At 51.9% G+C, this 22,833-nt stretch overlaps 1 protein-coding gene across 3 annotated transcripts in view; it reads right to left on the bottom strand.

The window, feature by feature from the left end:
* The window catches only part of ZDHHC14 (zinc finger DHHC-type palmitoyltransferase 14), a 218,612-nt gene that overhangs the window by 72,010 nt on the left and 123,769 nt on the right, over positions 1-22,833 (bottom strand). The gene's annotated exons all lie outside the window — the stretch shown is intronic.

Here is a 22,833-nt window from a genome sequence, read left to right as displayed (position 1 = left end):
TTAAAAAAGTTAAAACAAAATAGAACATTCCCAAATAGATGCAAATTCAGTAAGATTCAGTATTTTACTAATGCAGCATTTTAAATCAGTGGGAAAGCATGGGTTAGTCAATAAATGGAATTGGGATAAGTGGCCAATCGTTAAGGGGGGGAATATGAAGTGGGCGCCAACCTCAGGTCTTATACACAGAAGACTTTATGTGTAAAAAATAACAAATAAGAATTAAAACATACATAGACACATCACATTTTGTGAGTGGGAAAGCCCTTTCTAAACACGAAAGGCAGTGCACAGAAAGATGGGTAGCTCCCTACAGGAAAATGTTAAACCTCTGTGTCAAAACACTCCATAAAATGCAAACGATAACGTAGGAACCTGTTTGTTACACATTAAATGAAGGGTGATGTCTTTAAAGAGCTCCTACCAATCATGAGGAAAAAGAGACAAACAGTATTCCGATAAGAAAAGGGTCAAAAAAGATGAACAGGAACGCACCCACCCAGGAAAAAATACGGTCAGTGCATATATTTGAAAAGCTTTTGTTATGCTCGCCCAATTTTAAGCAAATGAAGCCCGAGGTTAATTTTAAGTGAGAATATTTAGTAGTGTTGGTGAGGGCGGGGAGAACAGGCATGCTCACGCCCTTCTGGTGAGAATATAAATGAACCGACCCTTTGAGGAGCCAGTTGGCTTTACCACGTACGTCCCCTTTGGCTCAGTGCTTTCAAGCGTCTGACCTAAGGACATTTTCACGAACATTGTCTGCAACACTGCTTTTTATTTTCAGAATGGAAACAACGGAAATGTAAACGAGAGGGAAGTGGTTAAACAAATTATAATCTATGATCCCATAATGGGCCACCATCCACCGGTTAAAGAGGAAGCAGAATCATAAAGAGGAAGCCCATCATATATGAAGAGACAAAAAAAGTCTGTTTTCAAAATAATGTACAATGTGAGCTCATTGTTTGTGCAAAAATATATCATGCAGAGAAAAAGTACTGGAAGGCTACCTCCAAATGTGAACCTGGATATCACTTAATCGCCACGATTACATAAATACATTCATTAAAAATAAATTCCTTTTTTTATGCTTTTCAAGGTTTCCACAACCAATATGTGTATGTTATTCTGTAGTGAACCAAAAAAGGTTACTTTTAAAACAGTTTGGGAAGAGAGGTCTACAAAAGGGACTGTGACAGTTTCCGCGCCCTGCAGTTCATAGTCACATGTCAGTGGGAGTATCTCTGCTGCTTCACAAAGTGATGATGAATTCACAGGTTTCACCAATAATTTGAAAAAGATGTCCTCTCTACCGCCCCAAAAGGCTGGTTGTGAGCACCATGTTTTTTTTTTAAGATTTTATTTATTTTTAGAGAGGGAAGGGAGGGAGATATGTATATATATATATATAGAGAGAGAGAGAGAGAGAGAGAGAAAGAGAGAGAGAGAGAGAGAGAGAGAGAGGGAGAGAAACATCAATGTGCGGTTGCTGGGGGTTCTGGCCTGCAACCCAGGCATGTGCCCTGGCTGGGAATCGAACCTGGGACACTTGGTTCCCAGCCTGCGCTCAATCCACTGAGCTACACCAGCCAGGGCTAGTACCATGTTTTTTAAAATTCCTTTTTCATCCCTGAAACTCTGTGAGAAGGAGGCCGAGTGACTCATCCGGGGCCACTGGTGGCTCTGGGGTTCTGAGTCCCTCCTGGGCCGCTGGCAGCCACATGGGGCCCCTTTGGGGCTGGGTGAGGCCAAGTCCCAAAATTAGATCACAACACAGAGTGTCTCAGGGTAACATTTATCTCCAGGAAAAGCGCCTTTCATGCTGCGAGGCACGGCACTCTTTCATTGGCCAAAGTATTAGCCAGACTTTGCGCCAGGAGAAAGCAAGGGGAAAAAAGAGCATTTCCCTGGGCGCCAGGACACCCAGTTGTACAGTCCATCTCTGCCACCACTGTGTGACTTAACTCCTCTGGGCTCCTCAGATCTGCACAATAGGGGCTGGAGACATGACTAATGAGGTTCTTGTTTGGGGGTGCAGGATTCTGCCCAGGGCTCGCGTTCCCCAACTTTTTGACCCCACGTTGCTGTGCCCTTCAAAGGCGCGTGACAGAGTTGGAATGAACACAGAGTAACTTGCCCACATTGTCCGTGGACACATTGCTCATATTTTGCTTTGGTCCAAACACCCCACAAACAGATGGCGAACAGGCTGAAGAGGGCACACTGTAGGTAAAGCACGTAATGAGTTCTTGTTAACCTACATCCAGCCCGCCATTAAGCCCCCACCCTAATTCAACACCTTTCCACTCACAGCGATCAAAATGAAACGATTCAAACTCTCCGACGCTGGACATGGCCCCGAGGACATGCTCCTTCACCGTGTCCCTTTACTAACAGAAGCCTGGGGGCCCCACACGTGCCTCAGGGAACCCACGGCACCCCCGAAAGGCCCAGACCTGTGGGGTGCCCGGTGCCAGGTCTAAGAAAAGGCCGACGATGAGTCTTACCTAAACTTGGCACCTAAGACTGGCGGTAGTGACTCTGTCTGCCCTTACTGCTCACTGCTCCTCTAACAAAGGACCGTGAGTGCTGCGAAATGAAAATGCGCAAGCACGGAGCAGAATTCGGATGAATTATTTACTGGCAAGCCCCTTGTGATCAATAACGGCGCAGTCTAGAATCTGACAAAAAAAATAACAAGGTCGTTTTTCTTTGTACTCTTTCCCATGCTTACAGTGTGACCACAGCAACGGTCAATGACTCACTCAGTGTCTGTCGGACCGGCCTGGATGAGAGACAAATTGAGTTTCCACTTCTAGAGATTAGCAGGTATGGCCGGAAACCGTGGGTCTGCACAGAAAGGGGACAGGGCATGCGCCCTCCCTGGTGGAGCTTTCGGTCGGGGGGTCAGGAGGAGACCAGGCCTGCACTGCCCTTCTCACGGCCCCATTGGTCCTCAGCATCCGGGGATCCCGGGCCCTGCCTCCTTCCCTCGCTGCCAGATCCACAAGGTTCACAACCAAGGGCGCTCGCATGTACCTGTGTTCAGCCGCACTCGTCAGGACTAAGCCCCAGGCTGCAGCTGCCCACCCTCCTGCCCCATACCCCTTTACTGGATCCCCTCAAACTGAACCTCCTGACCCTTCCCACCAAAAACTCTCCGAGCCCAGGAACTGAAATTGTTTTGTTTCTTGCTTAACCCACAAAACCCTCAGATACAAGGAGAAGAGAGTGGGTCTCCGACCCCCCCTCTACAGTATGGGTTTAACATGCACATTTGAATCAGTAGTTCAAGAGCTACGAGTAGGAGCACCTGCCCAGTGCCAGGTGTGAGTGTGCGGTTTGTGTCCCTGCGATTGCAGCCCGAGGGCAGCTGCTCCGTCCCCTGTGCTCCCTAGTGCAGGACAGTGGTTCTGACATCTGGGACTTTGCCGTCGCTGTGCTGGGAGGGGAGCCCAAGTGCTGAGTCGGCGTCTCCAGGGGACGGTGTGCATGGGTCTGTAAGAAGATGTAATTATCAGAATGTCAGACACATGTGGTAAAAGAAAAAAAACAGCAGGGAAAATGTGAAAGCCTCCCTGGGGGTTCTGATCTGCACTGACGACGAAACCCTCGGCCTTGGCCACGCTCGGGGGTTTGACAGTGGGTGCTGATGAGCGCTCCGGCAGCAAAGCCTCAGGAGCTCGCTCTCCCTCCCACCTCGCCCGTCTCCATGTGCCTCTCCCGTTCACAGGCTCGTGGCTCTGAGTGGGGCCGAGTAGACATCAAGCTCCGGGGCATCCGCACCAGCCCCTCGGCGGCGATGGGGAGGCAATTCCCCATGAAAAATAGTCCTTGCGCCAGATCAGCTGATGCTTCATGCTCTGAGGACCTGGGCTCCCCCCAGGGTCCCCCTGTGACGTGCAGTTACATTGTTGCCGTTGCTCAGTTTGGTTCCCCGTGGGCTTGGATCCTACACATGTCCTCACAGCCGGGCTCAAGTTCTCCCGTCTTATGTTCTAGTGGGTTTGACGAGGCTACGCGTCCTGCTCGTATGAGCAACTGCTGCTTTCACAGACTCTTCAGGTCACTGCGTCCGTGCCTTGCAGTGCTTCCTCGGGTTGGGCAAGGCCATGCATCCCACCATCCAGATGAAGAAACGAGGCCCGAGAGAAGATCCGTGATTAGCCAAGGCCAGGCAACTAGTACGCGGGATTCCTTAATGACTTCGTGTTGCAAGGACACCTATTAGAATTTATGCAAGGACACTTACTGTGTGTTTTTTTTTTCTGGTTATAAAAGTAATACACTATCACCATAGAGAATCTGGAATAGCAGAAACGTATTAAAAAACAATGTAAAATTAAAAGGTTGTGGTCCGTCCAACCACACACAAAAAATTTATTTTTCTTTCCAGTTTTTCTATGCTTAAGCATATTTGAGATTGCAATGCCCATACAATTTTATACTTTGCATCTTTTCATTTCACTCTGCATCAAGGGCATCTTCATAAGTCATCGCATGCTTCTGAAACCAATGTCTGGACGTCTGCCTTTGTAACAGCCTTCACGGAAGTATACAACAAGTCGTTGATCCATTCTTCTATTGTTGTGCATCTGAGCTGCCCCTACCTCTTTCACTATTATAAATAACTCATTTCGCTTTCAAGTACGGTTTAAATTCTGCTCCCCACAGCTCCAGAAAGTGGGTCCTATTTCAATTTCCTTTCATATCGGATTCCTTCCATCATCTTCTTTTGGTTCCTACATTCATTTCTAAACCTTGACACAACTCGGAGAGATGGCTCCTAGTGATCCTTCTACAAACTCCAGGACTTGAAACGCTTTCCTTCCAGACTTTTGTCTGGGCAAAGCGTTCACCACTGACGTGCTACAAAACAGCACTCAAGACGACTGGAGCTTGAAATGAGGAAACACCAAACAGTGAAATAAATAATCTGAACGTCCCTTTAACAGAGACAGGAGACGTGTCCGTGAAAGATGAATAGCTCTTTTCTCCCAGGAAGGTTCCCTCTGCGATGGCAGAACTGTCTCCATCAGAGAAAGGCCAGGCCAGGCCCCCACTTTCTCAGACTCCCCCACCGGCGCAGGACCGAATGGGTGCCGACGGCGAACCGTACCAGCAGGAAGAGACAAGCGGCTGACTCCAGAGCCGGGGTTTCGTGCCCTCTCCCGGGAGCCGAGCTGTGTCGGCGAAGAGCGCGTCAGAGGGGCAGGCAGCCAGCGGCGGCCCCGCCGGCGGCACTGCACCTGGTCCAGAAGGCTGCCAGGCGGCCCGCTGCCCGGGCGGAAAGCCGCCTGTCACGCAGAGAGATGGCCCTGCCTCTGACGGCCAGTGGCCTCCAGTGAGTCACCTCTGCCATCAGCTTCTGGGATCACCATCAGACTCTCTGTGTCCATAATTGCCGAAGTGGGCAAACAGTTATTAAAATGTCGATGAAGGAAAACCAAGAACCACTGATCATCCCGGAAGAGCAGTTGTTCACCGCTCGTGTCTCGGGAGGGCTTCCTGGGAGGGCCCGGCAGACCCCTCCGCCCTGGCCCCCTGGGGTGTGGGAGCTGCAGTGACGCTGAGGAAGGACGAGAGTCAGAAGTGCTTCGTTTCATTCCTCCGGAGGAGCTGGGGATTAGGGAGGCGGGGGGCGGGAATTCAGCACCCCGAGACCTGAGCTAGGCGGCCCCCCCACAGATAGGTCGCACTTCCAGATGGTTTCTCCTCTAGCGAGCTCCCCCCCTCCATCTCGGCCAGGAAAGAGGAGCCTGCAACAGACGAGACATCTCCAGTCCAGGTCGTTTGAACTCTGCGGTGCTGTCTCATACTCCCAAAGCTCACGGGGCGATTTTTGCAGAACGCCACAGCAATCATTTTTATCTCAGTAACGACTCCCTGGAACCACCCCGAGCGCTGTCAGCTGGAAAAACGGGATCATAAGGACCTGAAGTGAGGATCTCAGACACAAGAAACAAAACCCAAACCGCAGCCCTTCGTCTCTCACTGCCTTAGCCTGGATCCAGCCTGTCTGTGTCGATGGGCCGTTCCCTTCCTTTTAGAAAGTCCGCCTTCCCACACACGTGAATTCCATTTCAGCACCGACGTTATTGTTGCTTTGGTTTCCCTCTGGAGTGGGTGGCGGTCAGACGTTGGTGTGCTGGGTGGGCCACTCCTGTCACTGAATGGCCCGTCTGGGGCACTCGGGGTGACAGGTGGCTCGGAAGCAGTTCCCCTCTGTAATGCAAACGGGCCGAGGGGGGAAATGACCCCCAGGCCTGCAATCCTGTGCACTGGCGGCAAACAGGAAGCTGGGCGACGGATACGGCCAAGGCGGAGCGGTCTCCAGCTGGACAGCAGCACCGCAGCTGGGGGTTTGCAGCTCTGTTGCCCGACACAGTGGTCACTGCCACGTGTCACTCTTGAACACTGAGACTGGGTCTCGTCCCAGCTGGGATGTGCTGCAGGTGTCAAACACACACCGGGTTTGAAAGATTTAGCACAAAAAGGAGAATGTAAAAGATCTCAACCCTCTCTAAATATGGATTTCACGTTCAAACAATAATCCTGGGAAGAACTGGGTAACATAGAAGATACTATTACAATTAATTTCACCTGTTTTCTTTTACAACTGCAAAGTGGCTTCTAGAACATTTAAAACGACAGGTGTGACTTGCACGTGTAGCTCACAGTGCATTTCTAGTTGGTAGTGCTGGGTTAGGAAGTGAAAAAGAGCCTTCGTTTCCCTTCTAGTCTATTCCTCAGTGGACAGCAACCCCCCCTTCCCCAGCCTGCCCCACGCCCAGGCCTGCCCAGGCCTTGGGGACACCTCCTGCTCACACTCTCCATGTCTAGTTTTCCTTTGAAACCTGAGAATCTGTTTGACTCTTCACACAAACTCCTGACATTTTTGTAAACTAGGGTCATTTTTAAAATTCCTTTCACACCTCACTTGACCACCTGGACTTCAGACCCGCTCCTGCCTGTGCTGGGGAGAATCCTTCGCCCTGGTAGGGCCTCCGCTCACCCTGTCCGCTTGCAGCAGGGAAGAGCATGGTCTTAGCAACCACAGAGGTCGCCACGGTGGCTCTGGTGGCTCTGCCGTTTACTGGCTGGGACTTTCCTAAGGCACCTTTCCAGGCCTCTGTTCTCCAGCTGTAAACTGAGGCTAACACCAGCCCCTGCCTCCCAGGATGGCCGAGAGGAACACGTTAACCTCTGAACCGCAGGGAAACGCCACCGGGCATCACACAGCCTGCGAGCCTGTGCCACAGACGCGTTCGCCGTTCTCCCCTCCCCGGGTTCTGTTTTCTGGCCTGCTGAACTCTGGTCCGGGCAGGCGTTGCCTGTCCGACACCGACCCCCCTCATTAATCGTTCCCCCTCACTCTTACGCAGCGCCCTTGCCGGCCGGCCAGAGAAATCTCCTCTGGGCCCTGCATTTCCCTTTCAGTGGCTAGTTTCTGAAACATCACTTCCCTTCTCCTGTTTGCTGTCTCCCCACCCCCGCCCCCAAATACGGCCTCCTCAGGCATTTCCTTTCCTTATCCTTGTGGCTTTTGAAATCTCGACCAGAGTTGTTTTCTCCGATGGCAACCTGTGATTAATCTCTGCATTCCCTCCTAGGCCCACGGTTCCCTCTCCCAAACCCGGCTTACATTATAGCACTGGTCCTCTCCACCAGGGTGACTTTGTTCCCCCCTCCCCCCGGGGGCATCTGGCACGGTCAGGAGACAGTTTCATGGTCACAACTCAGGGATGGGAGTGCTACTGACATCTCGTGGGTTCTGGGGAGGGATCTGCTGCTGAACACCCTGCAAACACAGGGCGGCCGCCTGCCGCAGAGTTCTCTGGCCCAGGTCGTCGGTAATACGAAGACTGCACACCCTGCACTGTGGTCAGCTGTCCCTGTCCACCTGTCCCCGTCCACCTGTCCCCGTATATCTGTCCCATCCACCTGTCCCCATCCACCTGTCCTGTCCCCCTGTCCCTATCCACCTGTCCCCATCCGTGTTCCCTTGTTTTTTGTTTTTTAAAAAAAGCCTTCTTGGCCTCAGGGGGAACCAAACCTGCCAGCACTTTGAGCACCTTGGTCCTGGACTTGTAGCCTCCATGACTGTGAGAAAATAAATTTCTGTTGTTTTTTTTAAAGCCCTCGGCGGTTTCCCTTCCGTGCGCCGGCCTCCAGCTAGACTTCTCTTGATTTTCCACAGGAAAAAGCTCTAAGCATGTGCCGAGCTTAAAATGGATCGATTGCTGATAGCGATTAATTTTCTACCTAAACAGCCAGCCAGGGATATTTTTCTTGAAATGTCACGGGCATGTCATGGCAGGGTAAAAAGTAGCCACATAAATGTTTGAAACACTCCGCGCTGGCTGAAACACACATGCAGAGGTCTCTCTCTGGGGTCACCCACAAGAGCCTGTCCTCCTACAGGAGGGCTGGGCGAGTGGGACAGCCTGCTCACGACACCAGCCACAGCCACACAGGCACCCTGTCCACAACGGGTGTCACTTCTGTGTTCTCCTCCAAGAACTGGACCTTTTCGTTCATATTCACAGGGTTGCCATAGATGACAGCAAAGCCCGGTCGCCTGCATCTCAGAGGAAGTGCCTCTCTTTCTGGGAAGTGGGGGTGGGGGGTGGGGGTGGAGGAAGACGCATCAGCGCTCTGAAGGGGACTCGGAGTCCCCGGGCCCAGGGGGAGCAGACACAGGGGCATGGCACACGGGGCTGCTGTCCCCTAGTCTGTCACAGGTCTGTCCTGAAACAACGATAACTACATAGTGGGGGAGAAAAGACCCTTTCTCTCGCTGCCCCTCTGGTGGAGGCCCCCATAAACCCGCGAGTTTACTCGGAGTGCAAGTGACCAGGCCCTGAACCCCGTCCTGCCCGAGGCGGGGAGCTGAGAAAGGGGGACAGCAGCCGCAGGCATTCCCGTGCGACTCTTAACGGCCCCTTCTCCGCACAGAGGTGAGCAGCATCGCAGTGGGGAGCAGAGGGCAGCCTGTCCCGGACACACAGGCTTCAGCAGCTCGCTGGGAAAGCCCAGAACCCCAGTCTGTCGAGGAGACCCGCACACCTTGCAGGTAGAACTCACAATAACCTCTACACCAAAGGTCTCCGACTTGGAGAGAACACACGCTGTCTCTCCAGACAACACTCTGCCGGCATTCCGAGTTCATGCAAGTGGGCCTGAGCCATGGTAAAATCACACACGTCAGACACAGACAAAGGACCAGAGGCCCCCAGGCAGGGCGGGCCTCTTCTCTGGGGGCTTCCAAAATTCCAGTCAGCCGTATGGCAGGAGTGTCACCAGGGCCCAGCCGGAAAGTTCTGGCCTCACGGACACCTGAGACGGCCCGACTCTCCCTCCCAAGTGCACCCATTACACCTGAGTCAGTGCGTAAGACTCACGTTCTGTACCAGAGCCTGGTCCCACGGGTGTGAGGATGTTGGCCTTGGAGCAGCCCTTGACAAAACGCACAGGAACACAGCCGTCCCGCATTGTCTGGGAGCGACGGCAGCTACAGCTGGCTTTAGGGATCAGCTGTCCCCCGGCAGGAGGCAGAAAGAGTGTCTCCAGTGTTCTCTGTGGGTAGCAGCACCCCAAGGCTTTGGTAGCCATGGTAGCTCTTCTTGACCTCTCTCCCCTCAGTTCAAGTGTGAGCTCTGGAAACCTGGGGCCGGTGCTCAACCACAGCTGCTCGGTCCTTTGCACTCAGGGGGCCTATGCGGAGAGGGGTCTGCTCGGCCGTCACCGTGATGCTGCTTCCGGAACAAAAGCACGGGAAGCTTCCCTTGGATGAGCCCACCCCGGATCATTCAGGCTGGCTGCTGTTCTTCAGTAAGCTCCTCAGGGGATTTCCCACTGGAGTCCCTACGTCTCTGTATCTTAGAAAGCAGACCACAGGAAGACGATGCACCCATTCCCCAACTAGCCCCTCTGAAAGACGCAGGAATCTTGTTCAACCTTCCAGAGAGGCCCAACTCTGCCTTCAGCCGTGGGGAATGCATAAAAGGTGCGGGATCTTAAAGGGGACACTCTGACTCTAACCCACTGATTCTCTGAGTGAACCTCCCACCCAGCATCATTAACACCTCCTGGGGACTGGTCAGACGTTCAAGTGACCGGCCACAGCCCTGGCTCACCACCTCAGGAACGCTGGAGAGGGGCCCAGCCGTCCGTTTTTGCAGGAACTTCAGGGGACCATGCCGCCCGCTCAAGTTTAAGAACCGGTGGCCTAACCAAGCAGTACACAATTTGACCCTAATAACTAACAATAGTAATGAGTCTATTCAGGTATTTCAGATGATTCCATTGTTTACAACTTCACGATTACACTGATAGATTACAAAAGAAGAAGAAGAAACCCGTTAAGAGTACAATTTACCATTCCCACAGTCCTAGTACTCAGTTAGTACTCAGTAAATACATGTTCAGTGAGGGAGGGAGCCAATGAATGAATGTTACGAAGTTCTTCAAAAACAAAAAAAATGATAAAGTTAAAAACCACGCACCCCCAGCTTTTCTTTCAAATAATCCAAACCCAAATAAATAATATCGATAATTCTTAGAGATCCCAGTAACTATTTGGGTCCAGTTTTTTGTCATGTAAGTCTGTGCTGCCCAATATGGGAGCCACTAGTCCCCGGAGTCTGCAGGGCCCTCGGAACGCGGCTGGTCTGGATGGAGAGGGGCTGGACATGGGAAACACGTGGGGAAGTCGGTACGAAAACTAAAGAGTGTAAAAGGTTTAGTTAGGACTTTTCCCAACACTGAACACATGTTGAAATGATATTTTGGGTATACTGGATTAAAATATACTATTAAAATTAATGCCACCTGTTCCTTTTCATTTTTTAAAATGTCACCATTAGAAAGTTTGCAGTTAGAGCCCTGGCTGGCGTAGCTCAGTGGACTGAGCGCGGGTTGTGAACCAAAGCATCGCAGGTTCGATGCCCAGTCAGGGCACATGCCTGGGTTGCAGGCCACTGTCCCCAGCAACCGTACATTGATGTTTCTCTCTTTCTCTTTCTCCCTCCCTTCCCTCTCTAAAAATAAATAAATATTTTAAAAAAGAAAGAAAGTTTGTAATTACACATGTGGCTTGCATTGTATTTCTATTGGACATGCTGGTGGGTGTCGCTCCAGGGGTCTCTGATTTTGTAAGGGCCACTGGAGATTTTAGCCTCTTTCTAGTCTATTGATTTCCATTGAGCATAAGAAGCAACCCACCCATAAGCTCATTCAAGGACCCGTGGACTTCAAGTTTCCATCCTTGAAGGAAAACAGATTTTTTTAAGTGCCTGCTCCAAATTTTGATGGTATAGAATATGGCATTCGCCCACTTGGTGTTCTGTTTTCCAGAAGGTGTTAATCGACAGTTTCCAAATACATGGTCTTCACTGCTGGTAAGCCAAATCTCCCCACGGGAGCCTTGGAGGGGAACTCTGGATAAATGACAAGTGGAAGGAATTTTTCCCTTACCCTGCGTGGTGGCGAGGGGAACCCTCCGTGGAGGGACCCTCAGCCCCTTGCAGGCACCCCCTACACCTCCTCTGTCCTCTGTCCCCTGTCCCATGAGCCTTCTAGCCACTGCATACTGACCACAGCTGAGCCCACTGCCCATGTCCAACTCTGGACCACGCAGCCAGGAGCACCCTGCTCCTGTTTTTTTGGTGACCGTCCTGAGCCTCAGAACGTAGCTACAAGAAACGCAAAATCCTGTTGCTCTGTCTCCCACAACTCAGACTGGCATTTTCTAGGGCACAGAAGGGAAGGGAGACGCAGCCCCCACGAAACTGGCTGTAAATACCCTCTCAACAGCATTCAGTTCTAAAAAAAAAAAAGAAGGTTCACTCAGAAAGCCCACCGTGAGTTGGCTTGATCATAACCAAGTGCCCATGGGTGAGTGTCGTGGCAGTTTCATTAATACCACAGACCCCGACGACGGCCCGTGAAGTTCTGGGTTCACGGACGGTGCGAGCCCATCGGTGGCCTGGGGGCGTCCACAGCAGTGAGGGCCAAGCAAGACACCAAGAGCAGCTTGTTTGGCAAGTGGCTCTTGGTTGAATCGTATCCCTAGTTCAGGCCGCAGTCACAAAACAGGCACATGTATATTAGGAGGCAGAGTGTGGGATGGCCACCTAGTAAGAAAGAAAGAAGGAAAAAAAGAAAGGAAGAAGAAAGAACAAGCAGAGAAAGGAAAGAAACGAAAGTAAAGCAAAGAAGGAAGCCCTAGAACACTTGACCCTTTGACCCGCTCTGTAACGGACGCCTGCTGCCCAGCGAGCCGCGGCCCTCGTCTGCACCTGCTCAGCCTCCCCCGCCTCCGAGCACGGCCCGTGTCCTTCCTGCTCGCTGAGTCCTTTGTTTCCTCCGGTTCCTGAGCTGCCTTTCCTGCGGCTCCACGCTTGTGGTAAGAAAATGCCTCCCACTTCCCGGCACTCCTTTGATTCACCTCCTCTTAGGGGGACTTCTCTCTTGCAAAGCTTTCTGGCCCCCCTCCCCTCCCCTTCACACCCAGCACCCTCTTGAGTGTGGCTGGATCTCGGCCCAACACACCCTGCCGATTCCTGGATGAAGTGGTTTCCCTCTGAAACCTTGTTGATGGACTGGCTCACGCCTTAGCTCAAAAGAGCTATTATATCACCCTCTTGCTTCATCCTCCCAAGGTACGAGTTAAAGTGACAAGGACGGTAATATTCCAGTGAGTCATTTCAATACCTCACTTATTGTGCAGCGCCTACAGGTTACTTGCTGAATTTACACGGGCGTGCGTGTAGCTCTGAATTCTAAAATTGCCGACAGAATGTATCTTTCCTTCCGTTTAAGTAGTCGAACAGGCCGAATAACCTAAACCATTTAGGTTCTTGGATTTGCATGGTCAAGCAAAGGAGGAAGAAGGACTTATTTCTAGAATCAGAATGATAGTGCTGGGATGGATGTTTGCACTCACTGAGTGTATACTGTACATACAGTGGAATCAAGGTCCAGAGAAGTTAAAGCACTTCTCAAAGTCACAGAGCAAGTAGACAAGCTGGGATTCAGGACCAATTTAGCTACAGGGCCACAACCACATAGTTGACAAGGTCTGGAAAGAGTCTAGCCCACTGTTAATATAATGAGAATGGGTTGCGCAACGTCAGTGTCACCTGGTAACCAAGGAGTGTGGACTGGAATGTGCACGTGTGAGCAATGATGACGTCACTGTACTAGTCGGTGGGGGCAGTAGACAATGTTGAGTGAGCATGTGCACTGTGCGGCCCTCATTTTCAAAATGACTGAGTGAGTAGAGCAATGAATCTGCATCGGATTCTGTGTTAAGCTTGAACATTCCCCCATGGAAGCTATCTGGATGATTTAGAAGGCCGTAGCTATGGGCAACTGGTGATTGGCAGCTTCATCATGACAACACGCCCACTCATGCATCACCTCTCGTGCAGAGGGTTTTTGTGGAACATCAAATCACCCAGGTGACTCAGCCCCGCTACAGCCCAGAGTTGGTGCCCTGCGACTTCTGGCTTTTCCCAGAACTAAAATCACCTTTGAAAGGGAAGAAATTTCAGATCATTGATAAGACTCAGGAAAAAAACACGATGGGGCAACTGATGGAGACTGGGAGAACTGTGTGAGGTCCCAAGGCGCCTACTTTGAAGGGGACTGAGGTGTCACTGTTCTGTCTACAGCGTTTCTTGTCTCTTGTGTCTTCTTCAGTATATGTCTCTATTCTTCATGGTACGTGTCTGGATACCTTTCGGACACGCCCCACCATACTTTTAAGAAAAACATCTGGGCTTTGAAACCGGTAAAGTACTATCGAAAGAGAATGGTTACTATTCATAATTAATACTAAAGAATAAGATGCCACTTACAGGCACCGCAGAGAGGGTATTACACTGAACGCTCAAAGTGAATGCATCTGTAGTTAGCCAAACTCCTCAAAATATGACCTGAGAGGAGAGGAAGCAGGTGCTGAGGCTGGAGAGGAAGTCCCAGGTTCTGTCACAGGTCACGGCATGGTCATGGTCACGGTCACCGCTGGGCGGTGGAGAGGCACCCAGGCTGTGCTTCTCCGCTTTCACGGAACCACTGCAGTCTTGTTGAAAGTGCAGACTCTCATTCAGTCTCCAGGTTGGGGCCTGAGGTCCTGCTTTTCTAGTACGCCCCCAGGTGGTGTGGATGTGGCTCTTCCACGGACCTCACCTTGAGTAGCGAGCATGAGGGATTCAGTGTCAGAAGCAAAAGTCCGAGGAGTAGGACCTGGACGTGGAGAAAGGACCCCAGGGCTGGAGTCCTGGGCCTGTCACTGATTGGCTCTGTGTGAGCACAGGTGGATTTGCACCTGTCTCCCTCCGAACCTCCGTTCACTGGTCTACAGACTGAGGGGGGCGTCCGGGGCAATCTCCGTGATCGCTGGAAAGCTCCGTCACTCAGAGCACGGCAGCAGGCCAGCAGGCCTTGACTCAGAAAGCCCTTTTGTTAGCTTGAAGGGTTCCACGCATCGACAAAGCCTCAGTGGCCCCAGCGGGGTAAGGGTGGGCTTTCCGTCTCCATCTCCATGCTCCGGACCACCTGCTCTTTCCTTTCCCCTGCATGCCATTTCATCCTTCACTTCCCCTCCTTGCGGCCTCAGCTTCCCCAGCTCCCTGGCGGGTGACCTTCTCCTCACCCTCACTGTTTCATCATCCACCCCCCCTTTCCGTGGTCTGGGGTACAGGAATGATTATAATTAGAGTGCATTTCTTTCCTTTTTCAGCAAAGCATGTTCACACTGCTCTATGCCATCATCTTGCTGATGGAACACAAACTTGAAAGGATGTGGTATCGGTGCTGAGAGTGAGAGACTGATTCCACTCATCTGAAACGAAGGCAGGCCACTGCGCTGAGGGAGGGTTCACCAGTTCAACAGAAAAGATTCCCACCCTACACCCGCGCACATCTGTAAGTGGCATCATCGACTAGATTAAGAGAGACACCCAGTAGATTCAGGAAACACAGGAGCCACTAAAATACCTCCGTGGGTTTAGGGATCTAGAGCCCTGGGCTTCGTGAGGTGTGAGCTCGGAAGTGTGACCTCAGCAAGTTCAAGAGCTCCCCCTTGTCTGCACTTCTTCTCCTGTAAGGAGGGGGAAGGCACCACCTGCCACCCACAAAGCTAAGTGGAGGGCTGAGAAGACGGCTCTGTGAAGGGCACCCATCCAAGGGCAGAGCTGTGGGTGGCTGTCTTGGTCATTACAATTCTCCACTCAGACCATCGCACAGTGTCCGGGTCCCAACCTCACAAATAAGCCAACACGTTTGCATAGAAACTGCCTTCGCTTCCGACACCATGTGAGTTCTCGCCAACGTGGATTTCTACAGGAAAAGGAAATTGTAGAGGCTCCAATGACCTTCCTGGATAAAAAAACACCCACTCTTCCAAATCCTTGGGAAAAACACGATCTCCGGCTCCTTCCTTGCCTCAGAACTAAACCCGTCATAATCTTGCCGCGTTTCCCCAAATCCCATCGTTGTGGCTGTGACCTCGGGTCCCCTGCTCTCCCAGGCTGGGCTTTCTGTTTAAAGAGGCAGCGAGGAACTCTGAATCTGGGAGCCACTGCCCCTCCACACTGCCTCTCCTCTTCCCTGGCATCAGTGTGTGTACTACATAGTGCTAGCATTTTCCCCAAGTAAGGAATCCACTTTTTTTTTATTCCTAGAATGCCCATTTGTTCAAAAGCCTTTGTCTCTCCCTGCAGGTATTTCAGACACGGAGGGAGGCCCCCGCTGCTCACTCTCCTCAGGCCCATCATGAGCACCCCGGGGAATCTGGACATCAGGGACACTCGCACTGGACAAAGGGCCCTCACCTGCAGGCGGCTCCCGGAGGGGTGCCAGGCTGTCCGGGGTTTCCCTGCCCTTCCTCCTCCTCCGCCCACCTGGGCCCCAGGGTCTGAGAACCAGGCCCTCCAGTCACCGAGGACATGGTGAGAGAGGCAGCAGACGGGACGGCAGAGCTGGCAGGGGGAAGACGATGCCAATCTGACACTCAGGTGGCAATGGGAAGCGCCACCTGCTCCGGCAAACCAGGAAATGCCCCCGCGGCAACCGGATGGTGGGCAGTGCCATGCTGTGGTTCAGAGCACGGGCCTGCGCCGGACTCCCAGCTCGGGCCACATGACCTCTGGCAGATCGCTTTTCTTTCTGAGCATCAGCTTGCTCGTTGACGAAACAAGAGCATCTACAGTGACTGGGCGTCAGCAAGCGGCCGCTGTGTTAGGCGAATCGTCACGGAAACAGCTCACATGGCAGCTGGCGCAAGAGAAGCACTTAGTGAAAACTAGCCATTAATGTGATTCCACTGTTCACCGCGGACCAACAGACCAATTACTCTACAGGGAAAGCACAGGGGATCATTTGTTTTCATGGACACGGGGAAGTGCTTCAGCCGGTGCCTGGAAGAGAATGTCCAAAGGCTAATGGAACGGTGCTGCAGTGACTCTGCACAGACCGGGGCCGGGAGTGGCAGGGGAGGAGCGAGACCGGTGAGGGGGGCTGCGCCTCCTTTCTGACCGGTGTGCTGGGGCCTCGCGGCGTGGTCCTGAGATGCCGGAATGACCGCTGCAACAAAAATCACGCAACGGATGAAGTGTGGTGACTTGGGAGGTGAGTAGGGCATGCAAATAAGAACTGTGGGGAATGGTCAGACAGTGTCACCTGCTGAAAAGAAAACTGGCAAAACAAGTCGAATTAACCACCTGTGATGCCTAACATTTTTTCTTTTCTTTTTTTTTAGTATACTCAGTATGGACATTCAGCATACAGTACACAAAGCGACTGCGAAGCGTGTGGAAGATTTAATCAGAGACCAACCACAGCCAACAGAGTGATCCCAAGGCAAAAAAAAAAAAAAAAAAAAGAAACCATAAAAACTTAAAGCACTGTTATAGTGGATACTACCAGTAGAAATAACCAACACAAAAAGAAATCAATAATGGCTTAAAAAATATACGTGGTAAAAAAGTGAATCACCAGAAAAAATTTGTCTCAGTAGAAATAGTAGTTCTATAAGAAAATTCATGATGACAGTGTTTACGATATTTACAAAAAACTGATCAATTAAAAAGCCTGTTATAAATTTTATGCAGAAAAAGAAATTACTCCAATAAAAATAATTTTAGTAAAATAAAAATGCAAATGGAAAAAAATTGGAAATTGTTTGGCTTTGCAATAGAGAAAATGGATTAAAGCCTTAAATTGGTTTCACAGTGTTCTCAAAGAGTATTTTCTTCAACAAAAATCCATCAGTGTCATTAAAACTGCAATTATAACGGTTCTGGTCTGAAACACAGAATTAGGGTGTCTTTGGGGGAAAACATCTGGCAAGTCAAACTGGTGGTGACACCATCATCGTGTTCCCAATGGAGCTCTGGGTGGCACAGAGGGGTGCCCAGGGCCCCAGCTTCCCCCGATCTGATCTAGGAGCTGCTGTGGCAGGCTGCCCGAACCCCTGTCTACAGGAGATGCCGTCGGAGAACTCATGTAGGAGACAACTCGAGATAAACTTCAGTGTTAGCAACGGTGACTGGTTCTGCGTACTACACAAAAAATTGCTGGACGAGAATGTGACCAAAAGAGTGGGGGGCAGGTGCTGAGAGAGGGGGAAGGAGGAAAGAGAAGTGGGGGGAGGGGAAAGAGGAGATAAGGAAGAGGAAGGAGTGAAGAGGAAGGGGGAGGAGGAGAGGAAGGAGGAGGAGGGTGGACAAAGAGAGAGAGAGAGACAGAGATGGAGGGCCCCATGCAGAGAGGGAAGAGACGAGACACAGTCGCACACGCACGCACAGTGTCCTGCAGAGTGGTGCTTCAGCTGGGCAGCGAAAGGTGCAGAGCGGAGGTGACAGCCACTCACACAGGTGACTGTTTAAAGGCCACCCAGCTTCCTTTGACCTGATTCCACCCTCGCCAAGCAAGGGCGCCCACCGGCAGCAGGGTTACTTGGACACAGGAAAGCGTTTCCTGAGTAACCGGCCTCGTTTCCGGAGCTCAACAGGCAGACCAGGCCACTGTTCCGCCTGGGCTGATGTCCTGGCTTCCGCCCCCTTAGCACTGTCCAGGGGCGGGGAAGAGAGGACGCAGGCACCGGGAGATAAGCAGAGGCAGGCCTGCTGCTTCCCCCTGGTTTGACCCCCGGAAAGGTCTATCCTTTATTGAAACAAAATGCTTTGATCCCAAACCAGCTGCTTCAGTGTCTGATTGTCCCTGAGTGAACTTGAAAAAAATTGAGTTTCTGAGACTTAGTTTCCAAGCGGGACTCCAGGGAACCAGGCGAGACCTCCTGGACCCCTGCTGCCACGCTTTGCTGTCTTTTCAGCTGCAACAGAACTTATTGAGGAAGTTCCTTCAGACAAGAAGAGGCCTTTCAAGGCACTTGCAACAGACTCGGAGACACACAGCCTCTTGCTGCCCGCCGCCGCCTCCTCTCCGGGGAAGCTGCAGACGGGGCAGCGGCGCAGGTCCTCCCTCGGCGGATCTCTGACAAATCACTCCGCCGGCTGGTTTCCACTGGCTGCTAGGGGCCTCCATAAGCAGCGGGGTACTACTCATAATTAGAATTAATAACCCTAATAATAAAAAGTTTCCAACTCTCATTTTTCATTTTCTGGTTACGGCGCATGAAATTAAATGTGCTGAGATTTCACCGAGACCTCATCTTACGTTCCACATTGGAGAAGCACAGGGCAGGACTCCTTGTGCAGTATGAGAGCGCTCTGTCCCACCTCCCCCGCCTACACCTGTGACCTTGCAGGCCGCTCTTTGTGGGAACCTATGCTTGCGGAAGGCGAGAGGGACCTGGGTGGCAAGGAGGAGGAGGATTCCTCCTGCAAACGCGCTCCCATGCACGGAGCTCACCCTGACAAGAACCTGCAGGATGTGTGTCATTGTTCCCATTGACAGATCAGAACAAGGCGGGGGTGGCATTTAGAAAGTGAATGACATGCCTAAGGTCACGCAACTCGAGCGTGGGGAGCCCACCTTCCTCCTGTCTCCCTTCCTCTCTCTTCCACCCTTTTATTTTTTGACAGATGGGCTATGGCGTGACTTCCACACCGGAACCGTTATCCACAGTAAGCGGGCACTAGCGTGATTTTTGGTAATTCCTTAGCGGGCACCAGCGTCACTGCAATCTGATTTTAGGGCGATTTCATGACTTCGGAAAGCGCTGCCGTGACCGTGGCTGCCCACGCCCACTCCTCCCAGCCCAGGCCCGCCCCCATCTGCTTCCGGTCTCTGAAGACTCGCCCCTTCTGGGCCCTCCACGTAGACAGAACCACACAGACACAATACGTGGTCTTCTCATCTGGCCTCTTTCCCTCTGCGTGACATTTTTAAGGTCCACCCACGTTGTAGCGAATGCCGACACTCGGCTCTTCCTTGTTGCTTGGTGGTGTCTCATCTGAGGACACACCGCGTGTTTACCGTTCACCAGTGTCCCCCTGGATGGACACTGGGGTTGGGCCCGTTTGGGGCCGTCAGGTATACTGTGCACACGAGGACACGTATTTCCGTATCTCTTGAATCCATTCCTAGGAAGGGACTTGCTGGGTCACACGGCACCTCTGTGCTCAACCTCGGGAGGCATTCTGAGGACCTGGTTTCCAGGGGGGCTGCCCCGTTTCCCACCCCCACCAGTCAGGCGTGCGGGCTCCAGCTTCTCCACGTGCTCACCAGCATCTGTCCCTGTCGGCCGTTTGGATTAGAGCCGCTCCAGGGGGCGTGAAGCAGTATCTCACTGTGGTTTTGATTTGCATTTCCCTGGTAACAGTGATGCTGAGCATCTTACGTGCTTATTGGCCACTCAGATACCTTCTTTGGAAAAATGTTCAAAGCTTTATCTATTTTTACATGGGTTGTTGTTATTGAGTTGAAAGAGATTATATATTCTAGAGACAAGAGCAAGATACTTTACCAGATGCACGGTTTGCAAATATTTTCTCCCACTCTGTGGCGGGTCTTTTCATTTTCGTAGCGTTGTCTTTTGAAGTACTAAGGTTTTCAATTTAATTACATTCAATGTATCATTATTTTTCTCTTACAGATCATGCTTTTGGTGTCTTACCTAAAAACTCTACGCCTAGTCCAAGGTCGTGAAAACTTTCTCCTATGCTGTGTCCAGCAGTTTCATAGTTTCAGCTCTTATTAGGTCTCTGATCCATTTTGACTTAAATTTTGTATATGGTATGAGGTAAGGATTCAAAATCACCTTTTTACAAATGGACAACCAATTTCTTTACTGGTTATGGGTTTCTTCAGATTTCCTATTTCTTCTTGAGTCTTATTTTTTTCTGTCATTGTGGTTTTCTAAGAATTTGTCCATTCATCTAAGTTGTCTAATTTGTGCCACAAAGTTAACATCCTTTTTTAATTCCTGCAGGGTTAATGGTGATGTCCCTGCTTTCATACCTGATTTTGGTCATTTGTATCTCTCTCTCTCTCTCTCTCTCTCTCTCTCTCTTTGGGCGGGGGACGGGGGCAGATGGGTGTTGGTAGGGAGGAGGTAGTAGGCTTAATTAAGGTTTGTCAACTTTGTCGACCTCAGAGAACTATCTTTTGGTCTCAACGAGCTTCTCTACTTGATTTCACTGACTTCCACTCTCACCGCTGATACTTCCTCACTATTGCTGGTGCTGAGCTGAGCTGGCTCTTCTCTCTCTAATTTCCCGAGGTGGGAGTTCCAGTTGCCGTTGTTCCCCATTCCCCACTCCGAATCAGGTCAGCCCCGCAGACAGGGAGGCTGCTGGCCGGCCTGCAGGTAGAGCTCCCTCCCCTGGGTGTTCAGGCTGGGGACCGCGAGGCCTCAGGGAGAACGCCACAGACGCCCACAGCTCTCCTCTGAAGTTCAGTAGTTTTTCACCAATAACCTCTCGGCAGTACAGTCCCATTCCAAATCCTCGAAGTGACCGGCTCTGACTATCCGGTCCAGTTTTGTCATTACCCCTTGGGGAGAGGCCCTGCGAGCTGGTCATTCCTGCCACGCCCGAGTCCTGCCCTGCAGTCCTGCCCTGTAGCCCTGCCCTGCAGCCCCGCCCTGCAGCCCCGCCTCTCTCCGGCACAGGCCACGCAGCTGGGTTGCATCCTTCAGGCCCTCCCGTTCTCTCTCTGGGGGGCATGAGGGCAACGCTGGTTACAGAAAAAAATACTTAGGTTGAAAAATACTGCCCTGAGGTTATCAACTGTGTGCTTTCTCTCTATTTTTTTTTCAAATGTGCTTTAGTGAACTGCTCACCAGCCGCGGTATTCACAAGGGTGGATGGACACCGCCTCGCAGAACCTGCGTTTCCAACAGAGGACCCAGGGGCACTTTCCCATCCATCCGTGAGGCGGACAGGCAGATGGCTGGGTCCCAGTCCTGCTGACTCAGCTGAGGCGCCACCAGGGAGGTGGCATGGAGAGCAGGATCGCAGCAGGTCAAGGCTGTGACCGGCCGGTGTGGGGGCTGGGCTCGGCACACACGCCGCACTCCTCAGGTGGAGGACTGTCGAGCCACTGAGTGCACGCTAATGTGACGGGGGCACAGACGAGTGGTGTCTACGGGTCTAGTTCTGTTCCTGGAAGGACACACTGGGACGGCTCTCCCTCTCTCCCCTCCAACAAGACAGCCTGGAAAGAACGAGGGCCGAGATGCAGGGAACCTGGGTTCTAGGCTCTGGCACTGCCACTTTCTCCCATGTAACCTCTTCCCCACAAACTCGCTTGGAAAAAGTTATCAAGTTCCATGATAGCTTTTACAAATTACAAATGTGCTATGCATGTAAGGCTTAAACGATGGATTAATACCCTGTCTTGAAATCCCAAGATGCAATGACTAAGAAAGAGATGTCTCCCCAGCAGAAGAAAGAGATCTTCCTTCCTCTTCTTCCCTACCTCAGGGCACAAGAAGGCTGCTGCCCATCTGACAACCCACCATACATTCCCACTATCAACCCCATCACTGCTCCCCTCCCATGAGGCAGGGACGAAGGATGGAGGCAGGTGCTCAGAGAAGGACACAGCTGTGCTTCAGCGTGTGGGGAGGGCCGACCGGAGCAGACACTGTCGTCTAAGGCCCACACTGGTACCTCCTACCCCTGTGCACACGGGGATCTTTCAGCCGAGCGAGGCTGGGCAGGGAAGCCCGGGGCCCTGGTGGGACAGGCAGAGGACCGTCTCTGTCATCGACCTCTTGTGCCCAACCCGGCATTCACAGAGTCATCACTGCCCCTCTGCCACTCCTGCCAGATTATCCATGGGCCACACCAAAGCTAAGCATTCACAAATGCACAGTTCTGGGGGGCCGGCCAAAGCTCTGCTTCTAATTTCATTTCAGTATATATCACAAATATGTGTCTCTGTTATGCCATGATACATGTTATGCCATGATATATGTGTCATGGCATAACACACCATAACATGTGATAATGAAATTCTGGGCCCCAGGCTGCATACATAAGACAATGATCCTAGTCGTAGCCTTTCCAGATCAGACTGTGGAGACCAGAGTTCGGCTGCGGTGGTTATAAACGGGAAGGGAGAGCAGGCGCCGGTAACCCCGGACCTTCACACCCGACTAGGACACTCGGGTTTCACAGAAACGTCAGGAAGCAGGGCTCAGTGGTTGTGCCCTGGCGGACGGCACCACGAGCCCGCCTCCGGCGTGCCAGCCCCGGGCCTTACCTCTGGCCGCTTTCCATCCCACCTACTCGGCTCATCCTGCGGCAGAGCGAAGGGAGCCTTCAGGGGCTCTGCCCCGGTTCCTCGTCACTGTCCAGCGCCCTGGCCCTCTGGCACGGGCACCTCAGCCTGGCCTCCACGCCGGGGCTG

This window comes from Phyllostomus discolor, chromosome 4, assembly GCF_004126475.2.
Source record: "Phyllostomus discolor isolate MPI-MPIP mPhyDis1 chromosome 4, mPhyDis1.pri.v3, whole genome shotgun sequence".
In the NCBI taxonomy this organism is placed as follows: domain Eukaryota; kingdom Metazoa; phylum Chordata; class Mammalia; order Chiroptera; family Phyllostomidae; genus Phyllostomus; species Phyllostomus discolor.
This window is presented reverse-complemented; position numbering and strand designations above follow the sequence as displayed.